Here is a 25922-nt window from a genome sequence, read left to right as displayed (position 1 = left end):
TTGCATCAAATTACAAATAAAATAGTATTTGTTTATATAAAATAATGTATCTAAAATATTTCAGAACGCCATTGTTGTGTACTGTAAATAATAGTAACAAAATTTACTTTTCTTGAAAAGATGTTGGACTATAGGTCTCTTCACTTGAATCTTCCACAAGCAAAAACATCTTTGTAGCAATGACTGTAAAATATTGATTCTGGATTGGATTATTAATTGACACGTGCAAGCTCTTACCCCTTTATTTCCCTTGTTACTCCAACCCAATTCGGACATTATCCTCCATGCATTCATAATCACATAGAATGGGAGGGACAAGTTGGCAGGAAGGTTGTTGCAGTGTGGGCACACCAGCAGAGCCAATATGCTGCTCCTGCTGCCTGCATCACGTTGACCTTCCTGCTGTCTCACTTCTCCCCTTCAATCTCCTGGTAAGCAGCAGCAGCACACTTGCCAGGAAGCCACCCTCATCCAGTGAGCCACCTTCTCGACACACATGTGAAAACACATTTCTGCATGTGAGAAGCAGTGGCTGGATTGGAGTATTTATCTGTACCTGCCACATTCATTGTTCAGCTTTGGAAGAATTAAGATTCAGTTTTGATGTGCCTTCAGGGGAATGAATGGGAAGTCTGCCATGATGTTAGGCTTTCAGATTCTAGCTCTCTTTGTTATTTTCCTTCTACCATTTGATAGCGGAAGTAGAAAAATATTTTTCCATTCTTCATTATTTTGGTATGATAATATGTCCTGGCCATATCTGCAATCTGGCTAATCCCGGATGAGTTTTAATAACTTCATATCAATGCTTTCTCAATCACTGTCCTCCAGTTTCTCAGATGTCTTCTTCTTCTTCTTCTTCTTCTTCTTCTTCTTCTTCTTCTTCTTCTTCTTCAAAAGAGGTTTCCATTTTTCTGCTTTGTTCTCTCTATTTGGCACTCTATTTGGCATTTTGGTGGGTACAGGCTTTTGATCTTACCTTATTGTTGCAAGGTGTCAAAGGGTGGTATTCCTTTAAACATTTCTCCATCCCCTGTAACCTCCCTGGCTTCCTCAACTTCCTGATCCAAGAAAGCCTCATGGGAGGAGTTACTTCCTGATGGGCTTTGATTGAAGTGTGGCAGCAGGGAAGGCTGCTGCTGATTTGTAGAATGAAAGAAGGGACACTTGCAGACATCCCTTGGCCGCAACAAAAGCAAGGTAAGCAGGCCAAAAACCCACCCGTGAGAATTTAGCTGATTTCCCCCCTCTCCCCTTTGATGATTTTTGAATGCAATTCCTTTCCTCATTAACTGATGGATAATGAGTTGAGGAAAAATGTGGGAGAATTTTCTGGCACACTGCTACTTCATGTATGCTGTGAGAAAATGTGGCCATTGCTGCTAACAGCCATTTTATAGAGATGCATTTTCCCCCCTGAGTTCTTTCACAGAGAGGAAAATGCTGCTCTTGGATCCGTTTCAAGAGCACAAACAACATGGTTCACAGCAAATATATAAAGCACTCACTGCATGCTTGTTTGCAATCCTTGACCAAAGAAAGGTTTATAATTAGAGTAATTGTGCAGGAAGCCTTGACTTTGTCACTTATCTGCATAATGCATGTAAAGGCTGTAGTGTACTGCCGCTGTTAAGTCGAGCTGATTAATTGGAAGAACTGCATTGGTAATAATAGTCAAAGAAGGTGCAGTGGAGCAAATCAATATCCTTCAGAGGACATTCCTTGTCCTTTGGGAGTCTAGACCTTAACCAAGCTGTCACATTGCAAGCAAGGTGATTAAAATATCTCTGATTTGAGCTGATAATTTTATCCACCCATGCTTCTAATTCATAGCTGCAACACATCACATTTCAAAATGATGCTTTACCTCCCATACTTATTCTAAGCTCTGCATCTTATAATCGAAATTCTGCCTTCGTGCATTTTTACAATCTCCTTCTGCAAATGTGTGGTATTTGCACAAACTTTACTTGCTGGTTGATGTCGCAGTTACTATGAAGCTGACTTATTCTCATGCTAGTGCATCTGACCAGGGAGTAGGGCCCTTTCTCTTTTCATTAATAGAAGCTTTCCTAATAAGAGCAAGTGTTTCTGTTTAGATGCGATCCCTCAAGATGCATTTCACCAAATATCCCTCCTGCGGTTTAAGCGTTCTGCTGATTTACATGGCAGCTTTCCCCTGGCTGAACAAATGGGGGGAAATGCCTTAAAATATTCATTCTTATAAGAGATTGGTCTTGGGCTTATTAAGATTTATAGGGAAATCACTAGAAAACACTCTTGGGGTACTATGTGTATTACGTAGCAGAAGATGACAGTTCTGCAGTCAAGTGGCATTAGGTTAGGTAGAATTTGTCTTTCTAGCCCCAGGGAGCTCATAATGCAGCAGAAGGGTTCCCTACAGTTCTACATAGAATTCCTTCCTTAATGGTGACCGTACAAAGCTTAGGGCTGTCTCTTGAAATATGTATTTTAAAGCACCAACCTAGTGTGTTCAATTAAGGATAAGCAAACATGGATAAGAGGTTTAGCTGTGAGCACAAAGCAAACACAATGCTCCGCCCAATTATTTTGTCACTAGCTAGATGCAGAACTGTTGGGTTTTTTTAAAAAAAGAGCTGCACTTTATCTTTGAAGGAAAGACTGCTTGTCTGGTGAGCATGTGGAAGGCCTGCATGAGAGAAAGGGATTGATGAGTAGCTTGTAGCTTGCCGCATAACTAGACAGTGAGACCACAGGGCTGCCATTCTTGGTGCTTTCCTGAACTTTAGTTCCATCCTTGGACAAAATGTTTAGTAATTGGTTTGTGGGGTTAGTGACAGGCACATTCTGTATATTAGGTGGAATATAAACTGAAATCCATTGCCATAATTATCTCAGTTTAACAAAGATAGCCCTATACTGTTAAGGGCCTAATTTACTAACCTGTCAATGTTAATGTCATCTCATAGAAGCAAAATTCAGAGTTTGACATGAATGTAGATGCAAAGAGAAATGTATTCTGGCTAAGCATGTCCAGTGGCCTGCTATATAGTTATCACAAGTAAACGTATTCACTAATAAAAGTGTGGATTAGTCTTAGACAGGTAGAGAACTCCCTCAGTCTCTTAATTTACTGGAATAATTCATTAGCGAGCACTTTCCACCCATGACAGTCACAGGTAAATCCCAGACTGGAACTGCTAATTAAAGTTGCAAGATGAAGGGGAGCTACTAATGAAATGCTAGACAACTGATGGAAAATGCAAGGGTAATCTTGTATTTTTTTTAAAGTGCCATTATTTATCTTCACAAATTCATAGATATATCCTGCAGACTTTGCAGTATAATGTGCATGTAAGGATTAAGATAGCAGTAAATCTGCTACAGCTGTTGAATATTATGTGGTTTGCTAATTACAGTGGCATTGAAAGTACAGGACTTTAAAAAAAAGTATCTAAGTATCTACAGCACTTCACAGAACAGTCATGGACACCATCCAACTGTTATTAGACATTACTGGTGTACTGATGTAATATGCAACCCAGTGTGGCTCATCCTTGTTTTGAGAAGGAGCAGCACTAGGAGAAATGAAGCCAGGCATCGGACAAAATGGTGTTGGGCACAAAAAATGATGGATGCCAGCTTCATACATTGCTGATGACTTCAGCTTCGTAGATGACAAAATCATGCATTCCTCACCACTGAATGGCAGGGCAACTATTGAAAGCTTCTTCCTTTAGTTGCTTCCTCTACCAAGTCAATTCAGATGTAAGAACTCTGTATGGTAGAACAGATGTATGGTAGCAACAATCATTTGTAACCCATGTAAACACTGTAGCAAATCAGTGCTAAGAACTCTCTTTTTTTGGATCTTGTTTGCACCCTAGATGCCTTTTATTTCCTTTTTCGTTAAGTGGCAAAAAGAGAACCTGAAGTCATGATCATCTTCTTTCCTTTCCTCTAAAAGGGGAGAACTTTTCAGATGCTGAAATTCAGTGTCCCAGGGGACAAAATGGAGCATAGCATATATTTATACATTTGATGCTTTATGTAAATACAAGCCATTCTCGTGTTCCTCTCTTGCTGCCGGCAGAAATAATAGTGTACAGATCTTTAGTTTAATGAAAAAAACATAAATATTGTGAACTGCCTTGAGTCCCTGTCAGGGGAAAAGGTGGTTATAAAACAGCAGCAACAACAACAACAACAACAACAACAACAACAACAACAAATCTATTACATGTCACAATATTTCCAGTGAAAGGCCAGGAAATGTACGGTTAACTCATTGGAAACTAAGCAGACCAGAACTACTGTTTCGATTCTTCAGAAAGATTATGGGCCTGGATGATTAAGAAATGGATACCCATATTACAGGATAACATGGGTGATTTGCTTCTGAGTCGACATGTTTCTGAGTGGGCTGTTAAAAATACATCCAGTGTATGTTGTGGCCTTCTATCCCTCACTGCAATTTAGGTACAGTATTAACTTTCACATATCTGCTCCATGTTATTGTGAGCACCGTATGCAAGCTGCTAATTGTAAGCCAAGTGTTCATACCACAGTAAATCTTGTAAGCTTGTTTGCAACACCTAGCAAATATTTATTTCTAAAGCTTTTACCGTTTAAGGACTAATGGCAAGGACTGTGCCTACAGAATCATTAGCAGAAAATGTGATTATTGCAGCTTGCACTGAAAATGATCTGAGCTCATATACTTGGCATATAAAGTAGCTGACCTTCTATTAAAAGTAATGATTGGTGGTGGTCATTAAAACAAACCTGATCAACTGCCAGGCATCTTCAGAATATCCTGGAAACAATTTGTCTTTTAATTCCTTTTGTGTGTGTTTGGTGTGTGTGTGTGTGTGTGTGTGTGTGTGTGTGTGTGACTTAGTGATGCTTTCTCCAGTGTTCTTCCTCTCTCAGCTCTTTGTTAGAAAGTTCTTTATTTTTTTTTAGTCCAATGACCTTAATCATAGGAGCGCTTAGAGATATGTGGCTTTTTCATAAGCACAGGGATCCGGGGTTTTTTATAGCACTTCTGTCACATCAGAAATGTTTGCTGGTGTTGTCTTTGTAAGGAGACCTTATCAAAGACTGTATTTGAAAAATCAGTTGATACATGGAAGCTGTTATCAGCAGGGGAGAAAGTGGATTTCCCCCTTCCTAGGTGTAATATGTTGTACCGTCTCGCTAAAGCGTGAGAGACCTGACAAAAGTGCTTTATGTCTTGGGTATGTGTAAGGTGAACACCTCTGAAGCTAGTAACAGCTCTTAACCTGAGCAATCCCCATTTTCAATTAGATCGACAAAATGGATAGTTGATAGCATCCAAATGAGGCAGGTATGGGTAACATGTGGTCCTCCAGATGTTGGTGGACTGTAACTCCCTTCGCCTCTGACCATTGGTCATGCTTGCAGGGACTGATGGAAGCTGGAGTCTAACAAACTCTAGAGGAGCACACATTCCTCATTTCTTATATAAAGAATGGGGGACTTGTGACTATGTTGCTGGACTACAAATTTCATTGTCCCTGACTATTGGCTATGCTGGCTGAAACTTATGGGGACTGGAACTCCAACATTGGGGGGGGGGAATACAAAGGGTCCCCATCCCTGATTTGGCTCCATTGTCAGGAGGATAGCTTCAATAAATTAATTATTATTTGGTAATATTTTATTATTATAGCAGAACAAAAAACATTTGGTGTTCTGATCTCTGGTACATACAGTGTTCTGTGTGGGTTTTTTTAATGTATGAAGTGATAAATCAAATAATGTAGTGATAGTTGCAATTATCAGTTAATAAATGTGATATGTGAATAAGTTGTTCATTAGGGTCATTTTTTGAAAGAAGCCCAAAGGTATTTGAGACATTAGCTTAATTTTGCATAAAAGAGGGGGAAAACAATTAAATATTGATGTCTAATGGATTAAGTGCTTGTGAGGAGGGGTTTTTTCTGCTTCTTCATCTTATTCATGTTCCACTCCCCTCTTGAGTGAGCTTTGGGGGGGGCGGGTACAAAAAAAATTAAGAAGAGCACAACTAAAACAGTTACACTACACATAAGCCTGATAATATCTTTGTTAACTTATGATACAGGGCTAGAAAACATGTCCTGAAAGCCTAGGTGAACTAAAAAAAAAGTTGACCCCTGACACTTGTCAATGTGGGTGATAACCACACTTCTTAAAGGAGGAAATTCCACAGTCGGAGTCCTGCCACCCAGAAGGCTTTTTCTCAAGGCTATTGCACCATCAGCTATGCCTGTTGGCAAGATCACAAGGACCAATTGGCTCTTGTATAGGCCAATTGGCATTATGAGATGCCTCAATCTGTTAATACCTCCCGCCACACTTTACTCATGGGGTCTATCATTCAAAAGTTTCTTCATATACATACCTAAAATAAGAAGCATCACACCCAGTCACCTTTGGCATTTGTATTCTTAGTCTGTTTTTGGATCATTAAACCTGACAGAGCAATCACCTGCATATTAGTGGTCAAGCGCTGAGGGCTTTCTGGCGGTTCCCTCACTGTGAGAAGTGAGGTTGCAGGGAACCAGGCAGAGGGCCTTCTCAGTAGAGGCACCCGCTCTCCCATCAGATGTCAAGGAAATAAGCAACTATCTTTCTTTTAAAAGACATCTGAACGCAGCCCTGTTTAGGGAAGTTTTTAATGTTTAATGCTGTGTTATGTTTTTAATATTCAGTTGGGAGCCGCCCAGAGTGGCTGGGGAAACCCAGCCAGATGGGTGGGGTATAAATAATAAATTTTTATTATTATCTCCCAGCCATGCATCTTTGAGGTTTGTGAAACCGCCTTTTTTTGTAGTGGCTGCCAAGCTCCAGAATTCCTTCCCCCTGGATGTGTACCTGGCACCTACCTTGTCCATTTTCATTGACATGCCTTGGTGCACCTTTTCACCCAGGCTTTAGAGGATGGCTGAATGTTAGCTTTTATTTCAGTATCTGATGCTCTACTGTTTTACCTAGAATTAGTAGGTAATTTATGCTTTTCAGTTTTCTATATGATTGCATTTTTATTGTGTTGTCTATGCTCTGGTAACTTCAAGGTTAGATTACTGCAATGTGTTATACGTAGGTCTGCCTTTGAAGATAGTTCGTAAACTTCAACTACTGCAGAATTTTGTGGCCAGGTTGCCCACTGGAGCAAGACAGTTTGAGCATATTACACCGATCCTGGTCCGACTGCACTGGCTACCAATTAATTTCTGGGCCCCATTCAAAGTCCCAGTTTAGACTTATAGAGCCTTAAATGTCTCAGGACTGCAATATTTCAAGGATACCATTTCCCATATGAACCTACCTGGACCCTGAGATCATCTTCTGAGGCCCTTCTTTATGTGCCTCTTCCTCGAGAGGTCCAGAGGATGGTAAGATGAGAATGGGCCTTCTCTGCAGTGGCTCACTGTCTATGGGATGCTCTCTCTAGGGAAGTTCTCCTGGCACCTTCATTATATACCTTTAGGCACCAGGCAAAAATGTTCCTTTTTAATCAGGCCTTTGGTTGATCTGTTTGACATCCTTTTAAAATGTGGCCCTTTTCGGGGGGGGGGGCGGTGTTATTGGGTTATTGTTCTTATTTTGATTTTATATATTTTGATCTTTTCTATGAACCACCCTGAGACCTCTGGGTATAGGGCAAAATAAGATAAGATGATAAGATACCCATTTTTTGGGTGAATACTGGGTAACAAAAATTATAATAAATAAATAGTAAACAAACAAACAAATGTTTAAACAGAGTTAGCCCTCATGTGTTCCACGGGGTCTACTTCCTAGAGAACATGTTTAGAATCACATGATTAGAAGACTTTGATCCTAAGATAAAGTAACTTAAGAAAATTCAGACTACCCTGCTGTCCCAGACAAAACCCTCTCCAGGAAGGTCATGTACCATACTAAACAATAAGTAGTGCAAGGGACAGCAGAGGAAGGGGAAGGAATCACCCGAGTTGGATGGATGGAGGTTCACTCAGGTTTACACACTTCTTTCCACTAGCAGTTCCCCTATAACAGCAAATTGAAATAGGGAGGTCTAGTGAAAGTTTTTCATTCCCACCAGGTTCAATGTGTGCTCAAGGCCTGTCAGTTTAACAGTCTCCAATCAAGAATTTTATACTGTGGTGAATAGTCAATTCTTAAAGACCAGGCTGCTCTACTGGAGTCCCTTCCCACTTGTGCTAGGCCTGCCAAGAAAAACTTTCCCATTGCTGTGTTGAGGCTTCTGCAATGAAACTGTGTGCGTGAGTGCGTGTGAGCACACAGCTGGAAAAGGTAGCATCTTCCCAGAAGATACAGCCTCAGCCTGATGATTATGGAGTAGCCTCTGCCTGCTTCGAGTGTCTCATCGAGAGCCCGTCAAGCCTGTTAACCCAGTTTCCAAAGGCTTCAGGCTGGGTAACATTGCATACTGCTGATAAAATAATGGAGAGGGCAGATAGAGACGGTGCCAACCAGGAAACTTTGAGAGACGAGGCGAGGAAAAATGCCAGCTCGAAAGCAGAACGCAGCCAGCAGATCACACAAATGGAAAGTGTTTTAGTATGGGGGAAGGTAACCTCCTGTCACAAGGGAGAGAATGAGGCTGAAAGAACAGTTTTTAGATGCAACGTAGTGAGGAAAGTCAGCGAGGAGTCTTAACAGGCTGAGTTACTCGTGTCCTGGTATAGCCTGCCTGTTCATTGTGAGCTGCCAAGAAATATTGGGTGAGAGAATGAGCACACAAGGGAACTGCTGTGAGAAGGTACCATAGAGAGAGGAGCTAATTAGAGACTTGGAGAAACAAAGAAGTGGTGTGATATATTGAGTGCAGGGGGGGAAACTCGCTTGGGGGAGCGAGTGGACTATAAAGCCTCCTGCTGCGAGGTAGAGTCCTGGATTTGTGCTGGACAATGAAGTCAAGAAGGTGTTGATGCATTTTGTGCAAGGAAAGGCATTGAGCAGATCTGTTGCTAGGATAAACCCTTCTGTGTCCTACACTGGTCATGTCAAGCATGCCTTTTATTCTCTGCTCTCATTTGCCCTTTTTCTCTTTCATCAATGGAAACAAAATGGTCTGGCCTGTGCCAGCCCCTCCTCTGTATATGACATATGTCTCACTATACCCTTTCTGGAGTCACTGTCACTTTCTCCTCTGTATGCATAACTCATCCCAGTGTGAGAAAACATGGGCATCCCACTGGCAGGGCTTCATTTTACTGTACAAAGGGAACATGCACAAGCCATGCACAAGCTTCAGGCACATCTAAAACCATGCTCAGGCCATTTGCCTGGCTGTTGAACCAGAACACTTAGGTGACATTGCTCCTCTATTTTCTTTCACCTCTCTTTTCAAAAACTCAACCTTCTTTTACTTTTATTTCCTCCTCCCCTTGGCTATAAAACTTTTTTGCTAATTGTGTACACATATCTTTTTTTTTTTTTCAACAGGGGTCACCAATATGTTGCCCATGGGGGCAGTGGGACCCTTGAAGACTCAGGCACGGCCAAAGTTCATTTCGGGGGCCTAATCCAGCCCACTAGTCGATTTAATCTGGCCCCATATGTCATGGGGTAAAATCCTTAAAAAAGCTCAGCAACTTCAATCCTAGAAAAATTGAAAAAAAAAACCTGAACAACTTTGGGATTAAATCCTAAAAAAAAGAAATCTGGCCCTCTTTGAAAAAAAATTGGGCACCCCTGCTTGAATTCTTCCCTAGTTCTCATGAAGCCCCTGGTGCTCTCCCCTGGCCACATCCTTCATTACGTCCTGCTCCATCATCCTTGAGTACTTTTGCATAGCTGGAATGCGTCATTGAACTTTTGCCTGGCTGGGAGGTGAAGAGATGTGTGTGACTGTCAGACTTATGCATGCCTAGAGTATAGGCTACTGCATAAAGGTAAGGGCCACATCTGTCGCTCTTCCCATGGCTTCCTCTGGTTACACCTACCAATGGCATGTATATCTCAGCTTTTGTTTTAAGACTTTAATACCTGTGTTATGTTAGTTACTGCAGTCAGTATATCAGTGGGGTTCATCTAGCAAGTCTCATTGGCAGAAGCCCTGCACAAGTACTTCCACTTGCATAATGGGGCTTTCACGGCTCTCTCCTCTTCCCATACACCCCCAAATTGGCTTTAGGCAGGGTTGGGAGAACCCACAGAACAACGTGTAGGGGAGGAGGGGGAGGACTCATTCCATCTGGGAAGCTGAAATGCTTGTATAAATAAATTGTCAACCATAGTACAACACTTAATTTCACCCAGGATCTAGAAGAAACTAATGAGTTGTCTACCTATTTTACACTAGAAATCTTATGCAGGACTGTTGTTAGGCACTTACAGTGGCTATGATGGCTTTGCTTTCTCTTCTCTCAAACCATAGACACAATGAAATGTGTGTTGATACTTGGCTTTGCAATAAAAATTAATGATGCCAATGATATTGTGGTATTAATCTGATTGTGACACTGACCTAACCATCCTTTTTCAATGAAACGAGTCAGAGGGCAGTTAGTAATCTGTTCATCAACAAAGTGTGTCCTTTGAGCAATTGATTGCTTTTGAACTTTTTTAACTGAGAAGACTGAGTGCTTCTCATGCCTCCATATAGGGAAAGAATCACTCCGCTTTATCTGTTGTTTAAAGATGGAGGGTTGATTTTGAGTTTTCTGGGGTAATTTTCACTTTTTTTTCTTTTGGAAGCTAAAATTGTTGAATTTGGATTGCCAGTTCTTGAAATCTGATGCCCTAGTGTGGCCTGATGGCATGGTCCAGAAGTGGATGACGCCACCACTTTAAGGAACTCTGTCCAAGAATCTACTTCCTCCAAGTCTTTCTTCCACCACTTCATCTCCCCTAACTCATTTGAAATTTTAAACATGCACTCACAAATGCTTTAGAGGTTATGCTTCCAGCTTTCCAGTAAACACATGCAAAATTAAAATGAATGAATAAATGAGGAAATGCAAAAGCAGAGGAGAGGAGAGGGAAATAAAGGCTGCATCCAGACAGCATTTTATTCCTTTTTCGTGAGGTTCTTTACCTGATAATTTTTGCATTTTATATCACCTTTCACACAATTTCAAAAACTACTTTTGGAACTCTAGTGGAATCTAGTGGAAGTTAAGTACTGCTTTCCATGTTGCTTGCTTCCAGGGAAAAAAAAATCTGTTTGCAACCCTGTTAACTCATAAAACCATGGGATGAAATTTGGAATGGGCCGTTCCCCCTTCTGCTTGCTGAATGTCTATGCAGGTGGAAGTGAGTTTCAGTTCCAGGTATGATGTAAACAACACCTGAAGATTCAGCTAACCAGTAGGTCTCTATACTGTGTATACTTCTTACACAACAACAACCACACTTCAGGCAACCATGCATTTCAACATACATTATTTCAAGCCTTGGGACAAGCAGTGCCAATGTGCTTGCTTCTCATGTGGTCCACCCACCTGAGGACATTCCTCAAAACATTACGGAGTGATGTGGGATCCAGTTATGGAAATCCACCTTTCTTCACACCCCTGGGTGTGAACTGATTCTCTGCCAAGCTCACTAAAGCTATGTGGGAGATAGTATCTATTTCCGTGCCCTAATTTCTTCTCTTAGATTTGCACCAAAGAGGCACCTTATGGAGCAATGTGGGGCCGAGGTATGGGAATCCAGCCTTTTTCACACACCCCTGGGTGTGAACTGGTCCTCTGCCAATCTCATTAGAGCTATATGGGAGGCAGTGTTTATTTTTGTGGCCTTGTCACAAGTGAGAATGGTGAGGATCAATGCACAGCTGCTCTGCCCACTGCAAAAAAAAAAGTTCAAAAATACCACTGGAGGCACTGAAGATGGACAGCATTGGGATGGAGGAATAGCATTCAATAGTACTGAATGCAGACACTATAGCTTTTCAGTAGAACACATGCTTTGTATGGAGGAGGGCTCAGGTTCAACCTCCAGCAATAGGTCAAAGGGCTGAACCTAGCAAAGACCTTGGAATGCCACCTCTAGCAGAATAACCAGCACCAGACTAGATGGTTCAGTGGTCTGACTCAGTTCAAGGCAGAATCATGTGACTTTGAACTTATAAACCCGTTTTATGGGTCCCATAAGTAGGTCCATAATGGGCTACTTATGAAGCTGTCTGCACAGCATTCCTTTTCATACTTTTAAATTTCCATATGCTTACTTTGGTTCCACAGCTGAGCACCACTCATTTATTCCCTTCCCAACTCATTGTCAGTGGCCTATCCTGCCTTGTCTATAAAATTGCTCCCAGCTCTATTATTAAATAAATCAAACAGATATACAACGAAGTATGTTCAGCTTTTCTACACTCGTTCCCCTTTTGGCTTTCAAAATGAAAGTGGTTAACTCCCACAACGTTCCATTAGTGCGAAACAATGGTGGGATAAGATTAAAATGCCTTGTACATTAGGCACAGCTTACAATACACAGGATAGCTCTCAGAGGCTTATTGCAAACAGCAGCCATAACAAACTGCCAGAAAGACCTCCCTAGAGTCCTGGTACAGATCCCTAAGCTCTGTCATTGACATTACTGCCTGTTGTTGAGTTGCAGTCAAAGAGGGCCGTGGCAGGTAGCTGTTGCGCATAATGATGCTTGGAAGGTTCAAGCTGTCATTAGGAGGCTGCCGCTCCTTTCATTTGTGGTCCACTGAGTTGGGAGCAAGCTGCCAGCCAGCAGATCTGGAAAACGCCATGCGGTAGCTACACAGCCTCCTTATTAAATACATAAGTCTTTTATTGTTTGGGGTGTCCCAAATCAATTATCATCCTGCTCTTTTCTTTTCTTCTTTTTTTAAAAAGGTGCAATTTGTGGTGAATACTAATAATAAAAACACCCTTCTGTACTATTTCTTCTTACTCTGTTTTTTTTTTTTTTTTAAAGAAACACTTTAAAAAGTTTAATCTCCTTTCTCACCTGAACACTTTGGGGAATTTAAAACTACTTTGATATCATATTATACCAAGGCAAGTTATCACTGAATAGTCTGTTCTTCTTAGCAATAATAGTGTTCATGCACCAGCACCTGCTTCATCACTGATGGCAGCAGCTGTTTGGGTTGGGGAAAAGGAATGAAACCTTGATAGTCTCATTGCCTTTGCTATTGTGTATTCAGTTCAGGCAGCTGCTGTAACCTGGTCTACCTGGGGAAGGAAGTGGCAGGCTCCAGACGCCGTGCTGCTGTTGATCAGGCCGATCTTACAGATTTGGTTCATCTATGCAGCAGCCCCGTGCCAGGATGGCTCCATGTTTTGGGAGTGTGTGGGAGTCATTTGTCATGCAGCAATGCTCCACTCCCACAAGGCACCAGTTGTGTGCAATGGCCCCTTCTGTATGGGTGCTATGTGCATACAGCCACTGCAGTTTGTCTCTGACATGAAGGCACAAAACACAGTGGGTATATAGTGGTACCTCTGGTTAAGTACTTAATTCGTTCCGGAGGTCCGTACTTAACCTGAAACTGTTCTTAACCTGAAGCACCACTTTAGCTAATGGGGCCTCCCACTGCCGCCGTGCCGCCGGAGCACAATTTCTGTTCTCATCCTGAAGCAAAGTTCTTAACCCAAGGTATTATTTCTGGGTTAGCGGAGTCTGTAACCTGAAGTGTATGTAACCTGAAGCGTATGTAACCCGAGGTACCACTGTATACATTTATTTTATTTAACCCTCAAAGGAGCTGAAGGTGGCATACATGGTTCTCCATCTCCTCAATCAACTACCACCACAATACTGTGAGGAAGGTTTGGCTGAGCTTCAGTGACTATGAGCTTCATGACTGAGTGTGGATTTGTACCCTGGCCTCCCAGGTCCTTGTCTAACTCTATAACCACTATGCCACATGGGCTCTCACACAGCTCCCATGCAGACATACTGGCTTTCTCTTTGTGCGAGTATTGCCTGGGGGTGATCCCAGTGGCAGTATGTATGTGCTCACCAAAGTGCTCACATGGGGACCACTGCAGGCAAGCACTTGGCCTAAAGCTACAGCCACATCCTGTCTACCCACTATTGTTGTTGTGGTTAAAGAAGTGGCTTTCATCACTGTAATTCCTGCCATGTTCTAAATTGGCAAGTAAAGGTGGAGTTGCCTTGCTGTGCCCTCATAGATATTCCTAGCTATGCAGAAAGCAATGTTCTGGTTAGCCACTGCTAAGTCCTGTCAAACATTTTGGTTTCTAGGGTGTTCATATTTCTATTGCACCATCCTGGCTCTGTATAGTAATTTGTAGTCTGGTAAGTCCATAGAAAGGTGAAGCAAATGCAGACAGCTGCCCAGTTTCAAACAATAAAAGATGACAAAGCAGCAGCAGTTTCAAAGCATCGGAACACACATAAAAACAAGCAAATTAACCATGTTGTTGGCTCATCATGAGTTCTTTCTATTTCTTCAGGTGCGATGACGGCGGTTTCATGTGGTACCACTTGTGCTATTGCATTCAGTTCAGTTTTGTTCTTCCCCTTCATGTGATTGTGTGGCACTATGTACAAGGGCATAACTCTGTGCATGCCAAACTGGGGCTTCCCATACTATTAATACTTTCATACACCTCTTATCATTTGTTCACTACAATTACCCAAATACTTAGCTTCTACTTGTATGGAAGGGGGTTCTACTCCTTGGTCATTTTGATTGCTTGTCTCTGTATATTCCACAAATACATATATACACTCACAGTGCTACAATTCCTTTTTGGGGATGGTGCAACCAGAATTGTCTGCACATAGTATTCTAAATGTAGCTGCATCGCAGATTTTTAGAAAGGTGGCAGATTTAGTTTAAAATTTCTTTAATACCCAGCATTAAGTTTGCCTTATTCACTCCGAGTTCACTGGCTCACCAAGACTAAGATGTTTTTCTGGATAATGACTGCCAGTACGGAACCCATAAGTCAATATCTTTTTGGCTACAGTGTGCATCACTTAACACTTATATGTGATTTTCACTAGCAATTTTGTTTGCTATTTATACAGTTTGGGTAGTTCCTTCTGGAGCTCTTTGCAGTCCTCTTGGGCTGTCATCATCCTGAACCATTTGGTTTAATCCTCAAGTTAGGCCACTTCATTGCTCACCCATGACTCAGGATCATTTATGAACAAATTAAATAGTAGCAATCTCTGTTTCAGATCTTTGGGGATACCACTGTTTACTTCTCTCTGTCATGGGAACTTTCCATTTATTCCTACTCTCTGTTTAAGGTTGTTTAACCAGTTACTGAGCCATAAGATAATCTCCTATCTTATCTTATGATTGCTCGGTTTAGTGAGGAAGTTTGTCAAGGCTTTTGGAAGTCCAAGTGTATTATTTAATTAATTAACCCCCCCCCCACCTGCCCTTCATTGCAACTGGAGCATGGTAGAATCAAATCAAATCTCCAATACACAATACAAGCAAAAAGGAAGAAATAAAAACTTTACAAGGTCAGTAGCAGCAAAAGCGATCAAAGCCCATCTTATAATGACTACAGGATTGTTCCTACCTCCATATTTTGTTATGCTCTCCAAGAAATTTAGCCATTTGGCGATACAGAACACTCTTTGCATAAATAGTTGTGATTCATCACAACAAGGCTGGTGATTCCCTGAGTTAAACAAATATAGTTTTAATAATGCTCTCTTATCAATTTATTTGGTACAGAAGTTAGACTTGTAGGTCTGTTCTTTCATGGATCGCCTTTTTCAACATTGGTGTTGTGGCAGCTAGTCTTCAATTCTTTGGTAAGGACACATATTTTAGTTAAAAAGTTTAGCAATATTTGCATATGAGTTATTTAAGAGCGTTTAGGGAAATATCTTTCAGTTCCTATTACTTGTTAATTCACTCTAAAACTTCATCCTTATGTTTCACATAGATCTTGGGGTACCCTTCCCACAAACTATGGTTGAGAAGTGAGACTCTATGCAACATATTCCACAAATGTGTTCTTTCCGCTTGAAGAGGGGCTTCTAATTATACCTTTTGGTGTTTCATTTCCTAGTGAATGGAATCTGAAAGAGAAAAAGAGGGCTCTTCGCCAAGCCAAACATCCAAAGAATATTGAGTTAAGCCAACAATGTTTCTCAGGAAGGTTCCACATGTCCTCAAGCCTAGTCACTTACTATCATCATACCTCTAAACCACTGGGTTGTTCCTATTGGCAAACCGGTGCACAATCGCCACTAGACTTTCTGCAAATAACTAGCATTTAGAGGTATACATAGACAGCATTCAACTTCCACATTGGAATCTAGCAGAGAAGCTGTTCTACAGTTTTCTGCTCACAGATTTGTACTCCTACCTAATGCATGAACAATTCAGTTCAGGGCTCAGAAATGCTTGCCCTAGTATGCCAAAGCCAATCAGTGTTTTAAAGTACAAGAAACAATTCTGGCAGACTGAACAATTATCGATATAATACTATTTCATAACAAATGCAATCATTTAAACTTTGGTCTATGTTGATTATCTGTAGAATAAATGTCAATTGCTTTCAATGTTCTGCACATGAAATACTTTCACGATCATCTGTTATTATCTCAGCAAATACTGGTAATACATTTCTCTGTCAGCTATTAATGAGAGGAACCACAGATACACGGCAGAAATTAACAATGGGTAGTGTTTTTCATGCACCATATGCTTAATTTGAGTCTGGTGCCACAACTGGAAACAAGCAAAGGGCCAGAACAATTCATATAAATATCATTCTGGAATGTCAGTTGATTTTCAGGAGTTACCAGCTTTTTTGTCCCAGTGGGTGCATTTGAGGAAGTGCCATGGATGCCAGTCTCAAAAATGGCTGCTGATATGGCATGACATTACACAAGAAGGCAAATATATCTAAAAGGTACCACAACATGGTGTAGTTTAAAAAAAATAAAATAATAATAATAATAATAATAATAATAATAATAATAAACTGATTTAAAAAGTACACAGGGCAGCCATCTTTTTCTTTGCATAATTCCCCCAGGAAAGGACTACACATTGTGGTGCACAGTTGCTTTCTGAGAGCATTTCAAAACAGAAGGGGTATTAGTTGCTGTAAGCAGCTGGAAAATGGTAAAGAACTAGAAAGGCAGCCCTGGACTACCTCACAAGTACTTTTTCTTTTTAGATAAAGGTGGGTTTCCCCCGGGAATGGCACACCCCAGAGCTGGTTTTGGACACACATGACACACATGAAACCAGCATGGGACAGAAATGGTTGGATCTGGCCATTTGTAGCTTCCAGTAGTGTGGCAGGAACAGGAGAGGAGCTTGCTTGTGCTAAGCCATAATTTGCCATAGTGTTAAGTGTGAATCAGGCCACTGAAAATAACTACAACCATTTCTGCTGATGTAGGTGGGTCTGGCTTTTTGTCAGCTGCAATGAAATAGTTTAGGAAAGTGGTGACCTGCAGGAGCTATATGAATTGCCTATTGAGTACAATGAGAAAGCATGTAGTAGTAAGTGCTAATCCCTGCATAAAATGAATTATACACACAAATCCCCAAGCAACAGTACAGTTCAAAAATCATTATGCCATTGCATCTTACCCCATAAGCTCTCTTTATTGCTATCAAAGAAAAATTAAAGTCCACTTTGAACAGTTTTTAACTTCGTTTTTCCTTCTAAAAGATTTCAGTTGTCTTTTTTTCGCTTCATCTAAGGCTGTTTCTTATACAAGCACAGTGTGTTTAGATTGCAGAGTACTATGGGAGACTTCTTAAAGAATGAAGACTCAAAGCTTTCCATAATAAGAATAGTTTCTAAACAGGATGCAGAATATATAAAATTCCATTCACATCATACTTTATTTCATTGTCAATTTACATTATATGCAGTTAGCAAGATACAAATTTTTGATTTCAGCCATCTTTTGAGAGCTGTGATGACTTATTTTGATGGAACCTGGAATCATTTTATGACTGTTTCTTAGACACAGATAAATAGTAATATTAACTGAGAAGAGACCTTTTTCCTTATTCCTGTTATCCCCTTCCCTAAAGCTCTATGGATTTAAAACAATTCCAGGGAACAATTGTTTCATGGAATGGAAATATTGCTTATCTTTTCTGGCCAAACCTTTGCCGTGTTAGAAAATGGTTTGGGGCTTTGAAGTGAATATTTTATTTTGCAATTTCAACCTACCTTCACTTCTTCTTTTCAAAGCCTGTTCAGCTTATTTACTGATAAAATGTGTCACAGCTGGGGAAGACATCTATGAGTTTTTAAAGTATCCAGGAAGGCCAATGATCAAAACAGTAGAAAGATTTAAAACTCACCTGGAGAGTGCCCATGGGAAATAAATCCATGAACAACATTGTTAAGCAAATGATCTCTGGGTCCATCTATGTTGGTTTTTCACTGGGAAACTAAAGCAGAGGCTTTGGGGAAATGCTATGTGATCAATTCATCTAAATAAAATGGATTCAATGATATAATACTTGAAAAAGAAGTGGAGGTATCCGCAATTTGATGGCTAGATTTATAGCCTCCCCTGATATTGTTTGTAAGTATAACACCTGCTGCTCAAGAACCAAGGTGATCTATTTTATTTACTTAATAGTAAAAGTGCTGTTTAAGTTTAAACATCTGCCCATAAATTTCTTTGGATACAATTCTGAGGCAAAATGGGAGATACAAACAGTTGGTAAGAGATCCTGGCAATTGTTCCCAATGTCCCATCCCCACCCTGGGATATACAGTATTTTGTGTGTGGGTCACTCTATATTTTCAAAGCACCTCCAAGACACATTTAAAACACATGACTGTCCCTTAAGGACTCCTGGGAACTGTGATTTGTTAAGGCTAATGGAACTGTAGCTCTGTGAGGGGAAAAAGTTTCCAGGATTTGGGTAAATCATGTTCTTTAAATGAGTGTTAGATGTGCTTTAAATTGGTGTGGATCTATATTTATTAGGCTATGGAAGAATAAAAGAATTACAACCACTTCTTGCAGTATCCCAGCCAGTGTAAAACAGGCAAAAATGTTTGTAAAATTTTGCTGAGAGACACCCAGAGTGGCTGGGGCAACCCAGTCAGATGAGCGGCATATAAATAAATATACTATTCTCTACTTGTGCATGTGCTGCTGCAGATCAGTGGGGGTTTTCTCCCTTCTGTAGGGTTAACTGTGTTCCCATCCTAGATATCTTTAAAGCATGTTGAGCAGGCAAACTCCTGCATTCTTAATTGCATGCCTTAAAATAATAATTAAAAAAACCCCAAAATGTTTTCTAATTAGTTAACCATTTAAAATGACTTTATTAGTTGACTTACATACTAGTACATTGTTGGCATCCATCTGTCTCAAGAGACAATGGAGTGCACCTTCGGGGGTGATGTTAAACTGCTGCGTTAGCAGCACCAAAGTGACCTCCCCAGGACTCAAGCCTGGGCTGCATGTATGAAGGTCCTGGGCTTTCCAGATGACAAGCTCCACCCTTGCCTCACTTTTGTGGTTCAAAGAAAAGCAGAGCAATATGTTTGGCACCAGCTTGGCTGCTGGAGCTGCTGGAAGCATAAGATGCCACCCAACCATCTTACGGATTCGATTCCAGATTTGTGTAGAGTTATTCTCCCAAAGATGCTCTACAAGGCAGCAGAGGTTTAGGATCAGAGTTTTCATTGCTGGACTACCTTCCCAGGTTGACGAGCCCCGTCATTTCCTATATACTGAGGATTGCAAAATAAATAATGCTCAGAGCTAGAGTACTGGATGTGCTCTAAAAACAACAAGTACAGTGGTACCTTGGTTTATGAACTTAATCCGTTCCGGAAGTTCGTTCTTAAACCAAAGCATTCTTAAACCAAGGCGTGCTTTCCCATAGCAGCAGGGGACTCAATTTACAAATGGAACACACTCAACAGGAAGCAGAATATGTTCTGCTTCCAAGGCAAAGTTCACAAACCAAAACACCTACTTCCAGGTTTGCAGCGTTCTTAATCCAAGTTGTTCCTAAACTAAGCTGTTTTTAAACCAAGGTACCACTGTACTGCTTTGAATACCTTGCAAATGCTGCCTGGCTACAATAGCAGCAACATTATCTTCATGCCAACTTCTAGTTCTTAGCAGTGTCGTGACCTTACATGCACATGGTTCTGTTTCCTGAAGCACCCTGTTAGCAGCATATGCATTTGAAATTACATACCACTAGCAGCATTCTAATGTGCTTTCTGACATTAGGTTTACAAATGAAAGCCAGTTTCCTAGTGCCATTACTTTTTCATATTGAGTAGAATATTATAATAACTCTTGGTTTTTATTTTGCTTGCAGTGTACCACAAGTTGTCCTACACCCCCCCCCCCCAGTATCTCTGTCAAACAGTTCCTATTCACAGGTGATTTGTAGCTGGCATGCTTGGACACTGACTATTAAGGGACCTTCAAAGGCAGCCATTTGGTGCCCTTTGACCCTCCCTGGTCCATATCGCAGACCCCTTCTCAGAAATCCAATAGTAATCCTTAAACTTTGCAGTGATCAGGCATCCAAGTCAAATGAGACTTTGAATTTTCTTCCAGTATGTTCTCAGCAAACTTTGTCCTTCTAATCCGATCCTCTTTCTCTGCAGCTATTTTTAACTATAGTTAGTGCAAAGATATTCTGTCGCAAATGCTTAAACCTCACACTCATAATAGAGGCAAAGCTCAAAGTTCTTTTCTCATACTATTAGTATTATACATTTTATTTTATTTAAAAGAGAGAGGGAGAGATGAATTGCATTTTCTTCTCCAGTCAGCATGTGTCATTTACAAATTCATGATACCTTTCCAGGTTGAGAGGCTTGTTCTCCATGACAGGTGTCAGGATTGCTAGTGATTTAAATTAATATTAAAAGACAATATAGGAATGGCAGGAGAAATCTGCAAAATCTTCTTGGCCTAAGACACTCGGCTTTGGACCTCTAATGCTTATAAAATATGAATCGCTCCGAGGCAAATTATTGAAGGATTCAGAGCACTGATATGTGAAAGCACAACAAGATACAGCTGACAGTCGCTCAGAATGCAGATCCAACTCTTTTAGATACCATCTGGACACATAAGTAGCTTCCATACAAGAAGAGCACCAGGGAATTGAGTGAAGATGTCTGTGTGTTTATTGGCTTGTTTGTTTTTGTGATGAAGGGGACATTGTGCATGGGTAGAACTTGTTTATCACTTTCATTCGTCAATACCAGCATTTATTTATTTTTAAAGCAGCAGCATTTCTAAATACGTGTTTACAGGAGCAATTCACCCAGTGCTGCTGGTGTGCAACTGCCATTCATTTCAAGGAGTCTCATGCAGAGTACCTGTGCAAGTGCTGCTGTAATGAATAAAGTCTGTGCACCTCGGCTGGATTGCTCTTATGTTAGATAACCTGTGCATCATCAACAACAAAACCCCCTGAGGGTAATAATGGTATTTCCAACAAATAAGAGAACACTTGTACCTCCTGCAAAGTTAACTCAGGAGAATTTATAGACACGGGAAGCAAAAACAAAGTGTACTAACAAATGTTGCAGAGTGGCATGCTGATGTTCAGGGTGCCAGCCTGGCATCCATGCCTTCTTTAGGGAAACTCTTTTCCATTAGCCCTCTTCCCTACATCCCCCAACAACAAGTCATTCTGTGGGCCCTGTTCTCTGTTCTCACTTGGTCATTTGTGGGGAAGGGTTGCAAATTTGGGAGTTCCCTTGAGCCTTCAGATATTTCCTTCTTGTTTATATGTGGCACGTAAATTCACCATGTGATGATGGGCCATGAAATCATTCACTTCATAGAGGAGCATTCTCTTATCTAGATGGGCTTCCCACAGATTTTTGTCTTTGACTCATTATGATTAATGCAAATATCTATGTGGTCTTTTGTTTGCATTTCCTTGGCATGGTAAAAAAAAAGTTCCAACTGCTGCAGTGCAATAGCTTGTTAATGACAAGCCAGGTATGCTGGAAACATTATATACATAGTATGGATTTTTAGCATAAAGGTTCACCATGCTTCATGCAAAAAAACCAACAACAACTTGCAGAATGATAACATAGTATACATTAACCACCAACCACTCTATTTTAAAAACATAGTAGTTAACTAAACACACACATGTATCAAAACAAGAACAACAACAAATCTAGTGGCAACAATGACAAAAACTGTTCATAGCCTAAATCTGATTTTCCTAAATAGGTAGTGTGTGGAGCAAGATCACTGCATAGAACCTCATAGCATAAAGTTCTGAGCTAAATGAATGCCGGTAACCCAGGATCTCAATAACCACTTAAACCCACATTTTGTGCAAACTAAAGAAATAAATTCTGAAAGAATGCAGGTTACCCCAATTATTTGGGGGGGGGGGGGAAGGTTACCTCAAGTATAGTGGTCCAGCAGCCACAGTGAATGATTTTTGGTTATAAAAAAAATGAAGCCTAGTTGTGCTTACAGTTGCAAGTTACTGTTGTAGATACCACAAGAAATAAGTTACCTTTAAAGCCCATGGCAATCAAATTGCAAAATCTATTCAAGACTGTGCTTCACAAACGTTTATTGCAGGTTATTTTCTCCCCCCTCAAAAAGAAAATGATCTGCACTATAGCCTGGGGGCCAATTATGAGTGTGCTGACAGCAGCAACAGCAATAGTATCATAGAATGGTAGACTTGGAAGAGACCCAGAGCATCATCTAACCTAACCTTTTAAAATGCAGGAATCACAACTATATCATACATGACAGATGGCCATCCAACCTCTCCTCGCAAACCTCCAAGGAAGAAGAATCTGCCATCTCTCATGGTAGTCTGTTCCACTGTCGAACAGCTCCTACTGTCAGAAAATTCTTCCTGATGTTTAGTTAGAATCTCTTTTCTTGTACAGTCGTACCTTGGTTGTTGAATGCCTTGATACTCGTAAGTTTCAGCTCTCGAATGATCAAAACCTGGAAGTAAGTGTTCCGATTTTTGAATGTTTTCTTGGAAGCCGAATGTCCAGTGTGGCTTCCGCTATTGTTTCTGGCATGCCTGCGCAATTGGAAGCCAATTGGAAGCTGCGCCTTGGTTTCTGAACGTTTTGGAAGTCGAACAGACTTCTGGCACGCATTCTGTTCAAAAACCAAGGTATGACTGTATCTTGAATCCATTGGTTTGGGTCCTAGCCTCAAGAAGAGGAAGAGAGGAAGAAATGGAACTTATCCCGGGTGCTGTAAAGTTAGCCATTGGTCAATTAAGTTGCCAACCAGTGAAGTGTACAATGAATCAGTTCCCATTGAGTTGTGTGGTGCTGCTGTATTCTTCAAGGCAAAAATCCCTTACTATCAGAGCTCATTCTGGGATGAGAAACCGAAAGACCATTTACTTTCATCACTGACCAAACCATTTTCACTTGTAAGTATTATTCTTACTCTTATTCTTTATTATTTTTCTAAGCCACCCTTCATCTGAGGATCACAGAGTGGTTTACAATATAAAAGCCAATAGACTGGGCCAACCCATCCCAGGCATTCATGCTATCCACTTTGAGAGAATGTTCTCACCCCACCACTATCCCCCGCAATCCCGTCCTGGTCTCATTTAACAAGAGATGATGGATGTGTTTCAGATGTGCTCGTAGCATTACTGTCAGTGTTGCTATGGAAGGTCCCAGTTTCCCTAGGGACACAATGTCTAGAAGACAGGCTTCCATTTCATTGCCTCCAATAGGCTTAAGAGGTCTGTTTACTCTTTGATACACAGATGGTTTCTAATAGAATGACTATAGTGCATACTTATTTATGAAGATGGTCCCTATAATGTCTGCCTGAAGTTAGTTCTTCCCTTTTTATGAGCTACTAGTCTTTTTAGTATCCTTTTGCTATAAATTCTCAATTATTCCTTTTAATGATATAAGGGAGGAAAGCAACTCTTCATTTTACAGTCAGTTCCTAGCTCCTGTTTATACAGATTTACGGTACTTTAATGCTGTTAAATAAAATACGTTATGTGCCACATGGTAAAGAAGTTGCAAATGCTGTCCAGTTGGTTTGGGGGGGGTGCAGGGGAGTCAGGCAATGCACCCATGACAGATGATGCAGGCAAGTTGTTTGTTTAAGATTCTTTAGAGTTGGATGCTTAAGTACCTTATTCATCATGTAAGCAGTGGTTTTCATTAACCAAAACCTGCAGAGCTCTATTATCTCTTTTCTCATTACCTGTGCTCTGCTGCTATTGTTTAAGGGTGAGAATACATTTATTGACAAACCAGCTTAACATTGATTAAAGGGCATCCCATTTTGTGTGCAAATTTTATTACTGCATTTAAAGGAAAAGTATATATCCTGATGAATGAGCCCAATCTCTGTTTCTGCAGAGCTTGTTGTTGATATAAGATAAGGGCTTTAAGCATCTTGCCAGATCAGCTGCTTACAGCCATGCTAACTGGGCCTAGCTTTTGATTATACATGCAAATCAGGTAATTATCTTGTGGTTTGAAATCACATGCACATTTTTTACATGGATAATTCTGGGACTCAGACCTCAGATGTCTGCAAATCCGTTTTTATACATGCATGCCATTCACTTTGGATTCTTCCTTAAATCCCCGCCATACCCTGATGGAATGTTAGCCGGAAGCTAACAAAGAATTAGGTACGCAGAATTTTCAGTCTCTCCGTGGTGAGAAAACAGTAGCTCCCTATTAGCTCTCTTTTGCAACATTTTGGTTTGTTGAGTAATAGGAATAATCTCTCCTGCAAAAGAGTAGCAATAAAAAAAAAAAAAGCTTGGAGATTGATTAAGTGCTTTAGCTTTGCTTCATTCATTAATCAAACTTGGCAGCTATTTATTGCCCTGGATAGTGCAAAGCAGTAGAGATCATTCTCCAAGCATAATAAAATGTAATATAAATAGGCGTATAGTAATATAAAGGTCTCTTATCTCTGGGCTCTAATATCGCAATAACGGGTGGTGTTACTAATATTCTTGGCCTGGATGCTTTCAAAATATGTATGTTGCTGACCTTCAGGGTACAAGTAGAATTCTGAGAATAGATTCTAAATTTACATTTGCATTAGAACAAGAAGAAATGATTGTTTCAAATATAAAAAAAATGGGTTCTGATGATAATTCAACTTGATGACTAATTAAAGTTACTGTTACTGTTATATGTCACTTGGGACCCCATTAAAATGAAACACTTTACAGAGCACATAAGCAACAGAGCTGTATTCTGATCCATTTATAAGTTACAAGGGAGAACCATCTAGGAAGGATAGGAAGGATTAGAGATTGAGCATGAGGAAATTTTAATTACTCATCTGCTTAAAAAAAGAAAATCATTCTCCCTCTGCTCACTATCTCAGCAACATCTATCAATTATTTCAGACTGGGGTGTTTTTCCTCCCCCACCCCAATCATTTCTGTTACTGAACCACTCAGAGCTTCGTATTTTGCCTCTGATACATCATGTGGTGATGCACAGCCATGGGCAAAACCTTCCTTACTATTTTTATACGTATTTCCACTTTCCCAAAAATTACCACTCTGTGTCTGTTACATTTACCCACACAGCAATTCCACCATTGTTTCATGGGCAGGAAGTTGCAATGCCTTTACTCAACTGTTAGTCTGAATCATTGTTTCCCAACTTTTATATAGGTGCAGACACTTTACAAGGCTAGCCCTGATTTTACAGTGGGGGTAGCCAATGTAGTGCCTTCCAGATGTTTTGGACTACAACACCCATTATCCTCCATGCTAGCTCAGGCCAATGACATTTGTAGTCCAAAACATCTGGAGGGCACAATATTGGCTATGCCTACTTTACAGGCTAATGCCCTGCACAGGCACACTTTTGTAGCCCTTTCCTCCTTCCTATTGTATATAAAGCTGAGCAGAATACATGTTGCTGAACGCAACACTTGAGCTTGATTGTGGAACAACTAACTGAAGGGAGTCATTCTCCCACCCCGTCTCACCAGAAAGGAACAATAACTTT

General features: G+C 40.6%; 1 protein-coding gene across 2 annotated transcripts in view; it reads left to right on the top strand.

The window, feature by feature from the left end:
• The window catches only part of NEGR1 (neuronal growth regulator 1), a 466181-nt gene that overhangs the window by 34235 nt on the left and 406024 nt on the right, over window positions 1-25922 (top strand). The gene's annotated exons all lie outside the window — the stretch shown is intronic.

The sequence above is a fragment of the Podarcis pityusensis genome (genome assembly GCF_964106645.2).
Source record: "Podarcis pityusensis genome assembly, chromosome: 6".
Classification (NCBI taxonomy): domain Eukaryota; kingdom Metazoa; phylum Chordata; class Lepidosauria; order Squamata; family Lacertidae; genus Podarcis; species Podarcis pityusensis.
This window is presented reverse-complemented; position numbering and strand designations above follow the sequence as displayed.